Source organism: Mercenaria mercenaria, unplaced genomic scaffold, assembly GCF_021730395.1.
Source record: "Mercenaria mercenaria strain notata unplaced genomic scaffold, MADL_Memer_1 contig_1673, whole genome shotgun sequence".
Classification (NCBI taxonomy): Eukaryota; Metazoa; Mollusca; class Bivalvia; order Venerida; family Veneridae; genus Mercenaria; species Mercenaria mercenaria.
In genome coordinates this window covers 15,353-25,541 of record NW_026459669.1, presented here as the reverse complement: position 1 = coordinate 25,541, position 10,189 = coordinate 15,353, and the positions used below count along the sequence as shown (strand labels likewise).

Below are 10,189 nucleotides of genomic sequence, written 5' to 3'. Positions count from 1 at the left end.
ACCCGCCCTGATTATAGGTTATGCTTTTCTTCATAGAAAAAAAAAAGATTTTTGCGCTTTCATCACTTCAAAAGATGCACTCTGAACGTCAGCCAAGTGGCAGATTTTTAATATACTTCCTGTTGTCTATATTTCTGAGTTATTTTAAGTATCATACAACTATCGTTTACTTGTATCTGAAGATACTTGTGCTACTGAAACTACAATTCACTATCGTTACCCATTTTTTGTAAGATCTAAGTCTATCAAATATCGCATTCTTTTCTTATCAGTTCCTTTAAAAGATTTCCATGTATGCTATTTTTTGAAATCTGTATAATATGATACAAGTTTTTTGTTCATATTTTAAATATCATCCAACACCATATTCAAGTCTGTACTCTCAAGCTAAAATCTCTTTCATTACAATATATAAACAAATCTACGATTAGCGGTTCATAATGAGTTCCCATTTGAATACCAATTTTTTAAAGTGTAATGGAAACTATATATCAATCAAATCTATAAGAAGATCCTTTGGATACATAAACCAAGAAAAAAAAAGATAAAAATAAAAATAAAAAACAGAAATCAGTTTAATCGAGTCTGTACATGAAAAACACCTAACACCCGCTAGCACCGATTTAAGGGGAAGTCTATGATCCATAAACATTGAATGGACCTCACGATCCAAAACGACCAGACAATATAACAACACAGAATATAATTAAATGGTACTGTCATACCAGAGATTATAAAATCTTCATTAATGTTTTCAATAAAAATGGCTAGTCCTTTACTTCATGTAATCATGTATTCTCGAACATGTAAAAGAAAATTTGGAATTTTTATGATTTAAATGTACATAGGAATTTTATGGGGAAAATCACACATACACATACGCGCGCGCGCATGCACACGCACGCACGCAAGCACACACACACACGCACGCGCGCGCACACACACACACACACACTCACCGAAGTAATCTCCTACTTTATGGGGTGGGGGAGGGTGAAAGAGCTATTGTAGCATGCCAACCTCACATTTACTTTCAGTTTAACTTATGTGAAAATAATTCATCGCTAAGCTCTACCATAAGTGTCCAATTATCCGACAGAATGAAATGAGTTCTGTTGATCAGTTTGAGGTATCAGTTTTCTAATGTACTCAAAGTATTTTGACAAGGTTATACTGCACGCTATATTTGTACAAACGATCTGTTATGAACTACCTGGGACTACAAAAATGCAAAATTCCATACATTCAGAGAATAGTACTATGAATCAAAAATGAAACTTAAGTCTAGGTAAACATCTAAGTCAACAAGCTAGATATTAGTCGAATAACAATTCCCTGAATTCAGGGAGCAGTACTATGATTTGAAATTGAAACACAAGCATATTTAAATTTTGGTCAACAAAACAGTCATTTACTGAATAACAATCACATGAATTCAGGGAGCAGAGTAACACACTGGTTAGGCAAAACGACAGTCCTCGCGTTGTTACGTCAGACCGAGCGTATTTGACCGCCAAGGCTCGAGAAAAAATGGCGAATTCAGATAGGGATATTCAGGTGAGGCATATTTCTTCCCTTGTATTTTCCATCGTATGCACAATTTACTTAAATGACCAGTCTTACGGAATATCCAAACCATCTCTCCATTCGCCGAAATATTTTATATTACTAGAAACAGAATAGTTTCGGAGTAAAACGCAACAAAGTTTAGCGAGTGACGTTCTAGTGACGATGAAACATGTAAAATTGTTCACACTTTGTCCTCTGTTTATCAATATCAACGTAATCCAGCCATCTTCTGGTACCTGAAGACACTAAATACATCTGTAATGGGTTGCTACAGAACTTATTTTGACGAATGTATTCTTTATGCTGTTTAAACGCACTTTTTAAAATGCAACGTTAGGGGATACCGATCGCAATACACCGTTGATGTTCGAGAACCACTTTCGTAAATGATTTTTACCTAAAACAAACGCCAAATATGTACTTATCCTTTAACAATCAATTGTCATGAACATACACTCACCGGGGATCGAACTCACGATCTCGCGATCCGTACATCTTTGCTCTCCCTATTAAGCTAAGCGGGCGAGACTTTGAATTCAGTTGCCCTACGTACTATTACGGCCTGGTTAATTCCAATAACCTTATATCAAACTGTTTATAATCAAAACACTTAAACAACTGCCGTGTACATGAATTTGATATTTTTTTATCATATACTTGAGAAAAACATCATATCTTGAATCCAAAAATTAAATGCTTAACAAGAAAAAGACTTTCACAAATTTGACTACTTATAATTAATCTTGAGCTTAGAAAGTGAAAGTTTACGGCGTACTGAATGATATACAAGGATGGATACTTGCATGGAATATAAGTCGGCCATTTAAAGATTCGTGTATGAAATAATACTGAAAATATCACACTGACCCTGACCTTGGGTGAGGCTAAACGTGGAATAATCTTTAGGCTTATTAAATAAAAAATGATATAAGATCTGGGCTGATGCACATAAATTCATTGTCCAAATTATATCGAATTACAAAGATATTACATTTTTCTAAAGATTTTTATTGTAAAATTATAACTATTTATATGGCACAAAACCACAAAATATGTTTTCTTGGTAGGTGCAATTATTTCATAAGAGAAGTGAGCTAGACTAACAATTCTACTCAAATGTGAGGAAATAAAAAGTAATGAACGGATAACAAACTGTAAAATCAAGGGATTTCCTATCGCCTTTATGCAGTCTACAGAAAAACGTGTAAACTATAATATTATATAGTAATCCACTTTTTCTTAAAGTTCACTTTTCTCCGTCAGCGGTTTATTTTCTTACAGAGTAAGAGGTCCTTTATGCAAGAACTGCTTATCGCATACCATTCTTGTATCCAAGTCGTTCTGCATATGAATGCACACATCTGCAATGATCCCGACACCTATTTTCCATGAAATTGCGACCACAAACTGGGTACGCTTAGGTAATACCTGCATAGAACACCTGCAACACGTTGTCTTGAATTGATGTAGTCGTTTCTGCCGTTCAAGTTTGTCTTTTCTTGTGAACATGTTTTCTGATTATTTTGTCAAGTTGACCATGGATCAAGAAATGTATTTTCTTGTGAACATGTATTCCGATTATTTCGTCAACATGTATCATCAAATGTTTAACACTGTCACTAGGCTGTAACACATACGTGTGTTTTATCGTTTGTTTTACGGTAATGTGATTCGTGACACATACAGAACAGGCGATTTCGTTCCCCTGCATGGATCTGCTAAGCAATGGCACAAATCTGAAAATAAAAAGCAAAGCGTTTGTGACTTAAGTTTTAATGTTTTACGCCTTAAGTCACGTTCTAGCTTCCAGCTTTTTCTTGCATGAACAATTAATATGCCCATCATGGAATTTTACCTTCTTGTTAGAACTACTGTTGTTCCTCGACTTAAAATATCACAACAGCGAGAGCGGATGCAATGGTCAAGAGGTAACAAGAAACTAGGGAAAATGAATTCGAAACTTGGGTCTCAAACTAAATTACTAACATTCGGATATGAACGACATGTATAAATGTTGTTTTTTTTGGGGGTTGGAGGGGGGTTGTTGTTATTGTTTTTTTTTGTTGTTTTTTGCCCTGGCACGCTAAAGAAAAAGTCAAGCTTTTGGATTTGTGATAGAATTCTGTCAAAAGTCAGTTTTCTTTTAAATTATTGATTAAAAAAGTATTATTTCTTATAATTAGAAGGACGACGTACGTTGTCATGATGACACGTTTTAGTTCACTATAGTTTATTAGTAAAGTATTAATAAAATCTAAAAGAAGATAATTTGCAAACCAAGTAAAATAAAAGAAGACTTCGTTTGACTGGGCTTTTTTGCGAGAGACGATGAAATGTGAAACATCTATGCCCTCTAGTACCGGTAAATACATACATACAGAAACACCGCAGCTAAAGGACCGAAGTAATAAGAACAAAACTAGTAAGGTTGATGCAAAAAAAGAAGTTCTACGTACAGAAATGCAGTAGAAGAATTCAGACTTCGGCGTTAAAGGATAAGTATTTGGCGTTTGTTTTAGGTAAAAGTCATTTACGAAAGTGGTTCTCGAACAGCAACGGTGTATTGCGATCGGTATCCCCTAGCGTTGCATTTTAAAAAGTGCGTTTAAACGGCATAAGGAATACCTCCGTCAAAACTTATTTCGTTAGCAACATAACTCTTATATATAGAGTGTTTAGGTACCCGAAGATGGCTGGATTACGTTGATATTGATAATGCGATGATAAATTGTGTCCAGTTTTACATGTCTGTTTGTCATTTAAACATCACACAACAAACTTTGTTGCGTTTTACTACGAAACCATTCGTTTTCCAGCGAAATAGAATATTTCGGCGTATGGACAGATGGTGTGGATATTCCGTAAGACTAGTCATTTAACTAGAATGTACATACAAGTGAAAATAGAAGTAAGAAAATAAGCCTTACCTAACCATAGGTGTCAAAATTCGCCATTTTTTCTCGAGCCTTGGCGATCAAATACGCTCGGTCTGACGTAACAACGCGAGGACTGTCGTTTTGCCTAACCAGTGTGAGATTGTGCATGCGCGAAAATTGTCTCCCGTTGCTAGGGCAATAGCTCTCTGTACAAAGATTTATACTTGCGTTACCGTAAAGCTCGATTCTTTGAGCTCGCTATTAGTAAATCTTCTGAAAAAAATTCAAATGACATTATGTAGCGGCTCAAAATTTGAGTCAAATTCAAAACAGAAACTATCGGCTGCTAGCTCTACTTGAACAATCAGTAAGATTGACTGAAGTATCTAATACATGGTACATATTTATATAAAATGCTACAGAACACCCATATTTAGCAAATTAACAAAACGATACATGTTTTATTTATCCTTCATTTACTTTCAGATCTCTATGTGCATGCGAATATCTTCAGCCGACTTGTGAAATGTCCGAACAGCTCCAACTGCTACCTAAGATGATAACACGGACGATAAAGGAATGAAGGGTTAGTTGACTTTTAAATTAAATTTTGTTTTGTGGTTTGACACTTTTATTGATCAGGTGTGAAATGCTACAGAACACCTATATTAAGCATAACCGATAGACTATATTTTTTTGAGTTAGAACTTATGTATAGTTGCCTTTTTAAAAAAAAAAATGTAATCAGAAGCAGACACCTTACCGACAATTATCATCGTGTACATAAATGCACGTTTTCTTAAAATGTCGTCAGATGACGTACTAATTATATGCACTACTTCCGCTCTCGACTTCCCTAGTGTTCTCAAAATTGTATTTTAATGACGTATTTCGCACTTGTATCAATGCAGACTTGTGGCATTTGCGTGTTTTCAGCCAAATATCCCCATAATTTGTAAATTTTCCAAAGAACTGATGTCATAATGAAGTTATTTCTATTTCCTATTCGCCACGTTATACTGACTTCTGGAATATTAATGCCAGTATTTCCAGTATCTTTCTAAAGTTTATCTATCGGAAGAATATGATCATTTAGAAACTTGAGTGATAATTTAGAGCAACAGAATGACGTCCTCTCTTCCGACTGTGCAGAGAAAAAAGTTCTCGCCGATAGGTTTGCCTTGTTATCTTCCGGCGGATATTTTCAAATCCATCACCATGTGCGTTACCGCAAAGCTCGGTTCTCGAAAAGGCCTGCTCTTAAAGTTCTGTACAACGCATGCATTTATACTTCATCTGTGTTATATTAGTTAACACATTCTCTTTCTGATGTTGCCACGTTTTCAGTTTCTGTAATTATCTTGCTGATAATGTTTCAGAAGTGTAGATTTTGAAATGGTGAACGATTAGACAGTCTGTTTGCGCGACAATTTCATACATCTGTTAAGATCAGTTTTTGCGTAAATTTTATAAAGAAATTACCGATTTAATGAATCGAAACTATAAGCGATTAGTATTGATAAATAATGAATTGTGATTGTTTCAGGTATGTCTGCTTCACTACGATTGACAAAACTTGCACATCTACTTTCAAGTTGGTGAAAGCACGACTTCAAGATGTAAGCTAAAAAAGAAGATGGTAATTTCCGGCCACAAGTGTCAAAATCTTAAAATTAGGGTCAGTCTTAATTTTTATTGGTATGCTTAATTTTTTTTCGCGTGTGGGACATGGAGCAAGTCACGTGACAGGTTTTCGATACTGTACATATGTTTTTTATTCGTAGATGTGTGATACACTAATACTTTATTTGAATGATAAAATATTATATTTTTGTATATATATTTTATCATTTTTTTTTTAAAAAAAATAAGAAAAAAATTTGGGTCACGTGACACGTTTCGTCCATCTTCGTAACACACAGTAAGTTTCGACCATCTTCAACTTCCGCTTTCGAATGGCTGCGACCTAGTTCACACGATCCTTTTGTCCACGATTGGAGACGCGCAAATTTCATATATTTTAAAACATTTTTCGGAATGACATAACGTGTAAGAAAAATAGAAACGTTGCTCTTATAATAAATTTACTCATCGATTACGTTTAATTCATAAGGTTGTTTTCATCCAGGCTTTACACTAGCGGATCCAGAGGGGGGCGCACCCGGCGCGCACCCCCTCTAAAATCGCCGGAGCATACGTAATTTGTCTTTTGTTTGGGTACAATTACTGCAAAAAATATACACGTTTCTCGCTCGCTACGCTCACGTACATTATTTGTCTTTTGTTCTGACTGAAAATAAAAAAAAATGTTGGTTTTTTTTCACGATCGCTTTGCTCGCATGGGTGAAAATATGCAATTTTCTTGCTCGCTACACTCGAATACGTAATTTGTCTTCTGTTCTGGGTTAGAAATATAAAATATGAGCCGCGCCATGAGAAAACCAACATAGTGCGTTTCCGACCATCATTGATCCAGACCAGCCTGTGCATCTGCAGTCTGGTCAGGATCCATGATGTTCGCTAACAGTTTCTGATATTCCAATAGGCTTTGAAAGCGAACAGCTTGGATTCTTACCAGACTGTAGGGATGCGCAGGCTGGTCTTGATCCATGCAGGTCGCAAACGCACTAGGTTGTATTTTTTTCTCTGTCGCATAGGTATTTTTTTTGTTCTGGGTGAAAAAAAAAATGCATCGTTTTCTCGCTCGCTCTGCTTGCACATTTAAAACAGAATTAGTCCTAGGTAAACCCTCCCCATAAAAATCCTCAGAAATCTGGCTAATACGAAATAATTAGTCTGAAAATTCATAAAACATTACTTTAACAAGAGCTGTCTCCATAGGATGACACATGCCCCCGATGGCACTTTGAATGAATAGTTATGGCCAATGTTAGAGTTTAGGACCTTTGACCTACGGACGTGGGTCTTGCGCGCGACACTTCGTCTTACTGTGGTACTCATCCATGCCCAATATTTTTAAAATACAAGCATGAATGACAAAGATATGGACCGGACACACCCATCAATGCACTATGTTGAAATATGACCTTTAACGTCTAAGTGTGACCTTGACCTTTGAGCTACGGACCTGGGTCTTGCGCGCGACACGTCGTCTTACTGTGGTACACATTTATGCCAAGTTATTTGAAAATCCATCCATGGATGACAAAGATATGGACCGGACACGAATGCACTATCATGAAAAATGACCTTTAACGTCTAAGTGTGACCTTGACCTTTGAGCTACGGACCTGGGTCTTGCACGCGACACGTCGTCTTACTGTGGTACACATTCATGCCAAGTTATTTGAAAATCCATCCATCGATGACAAAGATATGGACCGGACACGCCCAACTATCATGAAAAATGACCTTTAACGTCTAAGTGTGACCTTGACCTTTGAGCTACGGACCTGGGTCTTTCGCGCGACACGTCGTCTTACTGTGGTACACATTCATGCCAAGTTATTTGAAAATCCATCCATCGATGACAAAGATATGGACCGGACACGAAAATTGCGGACAGACCGACAGACTGACAGACGGTTCAAAAACTATATGCCTCCCTTCGGGGGCATAATTAATATGTTACTTGTATTGATTTGTGAATACCAGATAAAGTACCTAAGAACACACAGAATGCACCAGATGGGGCAATTGTTTTCAAAATTTTCAGGGGGAGCATGACCCCAGACCCCCCAAGTTGCTCTACACTACGACTTATTTACGTCCCCTCTAACACCAAATCCTATATCCGATACTGCTTTATTCCACGTTTTCCTGATTAATCACCTTTTAAACATTACTTCCGGTTTATCAAACGTGTAGAACTACCTGCTTGTAAAAGACCCGCCCACCAGCTCAGTAGGTAGAGCGTCGGTCTACGGATCGCGGTGTCGCGAGTTCGATCCTCGGGCGTGGCGTATGTTCTCCGTGACTATTTGATAAACGACATTGTGTCTGAAATCATTAGTCCTCCACCTCTGATTCATGTGGGGAAATTGGCAGTTACTTGCGGAGAACAGGTTTGTACTGGTACAAAATCCAGGAACACTGGTTAGGTTAACTGCCCGACGTTACATGACTGAAATACTGTTGAAAAATGGCGTAAAACCCAAAAACAAAAACAAACAAAAACCTGCTTGTAGAATGAGAACTTCATGAGTCTTCATCATGTTTCAGATGTTTTTAAAGAATGCACTGTTACAAATTAACATTGTATTTGTTTGCATACAAATATCATATTTAATATCAATCCTACTTGTTGATAAATACTATTGGAACACAAAAAGGTACATGTCTGTGTCATAAAATCACCTGATGAATAATAATTGTATTCAACAAAATAATAATTTATATGTATGTGCGTTGCACGTGTGTGCGACAGTGCGTGTGCGCACAAAATGTGTGTGTTTGTGTGTTTTAATAGAGATGTTTTGCTAGATGATTTCATTAGTATTTGTATACGTGTTCGAATTAAATAATTTATATTTCAGGTCGAAGAGAAATATACGTCTCCTTGCGGTAAACCAGAATACAGCACGGCATTTTGCTTCATATACGTGTTATTCAAAAGACATCAACAGTTTAAAGCCAAAGGAACCCAATCTAACAAATTGTGTCAGTCGTTGGACATTCAAAATCATGATCTGATATATCGTTTGGAAATTCTCCCCTTTGCTGATGAAATACCATCTATCAATTAATGGATATTTAACTAGAACAGAACGGAACAGAACAGAACAGAACAGAACGGACCAGAACAGAACTCTCAGTCAGCATTTACATCTCTGTAAACGGCATCGATATTGCCATTTAATTTATCATATATTTATCGATTTATAACTGGTATTCTGCGGACTCCGTAATTGATACATTGACATTTTCTTGACAAAATATTGATAAATCAGTTGATAGACCGATATCGAAGTTGGATTTTGCTGTTATCCGAATTCAGAAAGCAGCATAATACAATGAGTACAATGATTATCAAGATTTATAAAAAATGTTTCACCTAGAGTTATTTTGACATAGGAATTTCTACACGTCTGACGAACCGGAAGTAAAGGCATGACGTCATTTAACCGGAAATATAACACAAAACCTGGACTCAGCATATGGATTCTCCTTTTCGTTTGCCTAATTTTCTTAAAATATCTATGGGTTTGAAAACTTAAGATTTTCTCAATTCGAGCAAACAACAACAACAACTACAAAACCACCATAATGTAAATTCTGTATGTTTTGTGCAAATTTGTCAAGAGGATACATTTATATAAATGTGTACATGATATTTTAAATTAATTGTCAAGAATATTATTTACATTTGTGATATAATAGATGAATCTAATATAATGAAGTTATACATATCTGTGTTTTATTTGATAATTACAACTTTTTGTTACCTCGGACAGTGTCTTGTATACATTAACATCATTAAGCTCGTTTCGTGCAAGTACCTAACGTAACAGGAACATTTTGAGGATGAATTTTTTTCAGAATTTTCCTGGAGACATAATTTATGCTTCATCATGAATTAGAGTTTTGAAGTGTTTTGTTAATACTTCATGACAGGTCCATTCCACTACATTTTAGACTCGTACCCTCACCGTCCAGTTGCGTCAGTTAAGTGTCGTGAACATTGCATGCCCCATATTTGATAGCGATAGATCGGTGGCCATAAATCTATCTTATTATTGCCTTCCTGTCAGACATGCTCAAAAAAAGGAAAAAAAGAAGAAAAA

The 10,189-nt window shown here is 36.2% G+C and overlaps 1 long non-coding RNA gene across 1 annotated transcript; it reads left to right on the top strand.

The window, feature by feature from the left end:
- The first annotated feature begins 4,878 nt into the window (after window positions 1–4,878).
- Window positions 4,879–9,814, top strand: LOC123539142 (uncharacterized). Its single transcript, XR_006683915.2, has 3 exons — window positions 4,879–5,031; window positions 5,992–6,123; window positions 8,942–9,814. It is a non-coding gene; the product is annotated as an uncharacterized LOC123539142 (long non-coding RNA).
- The last annotated feature ends 375 nt before the right edge of the window (window positions 9,815–10,189 follow it).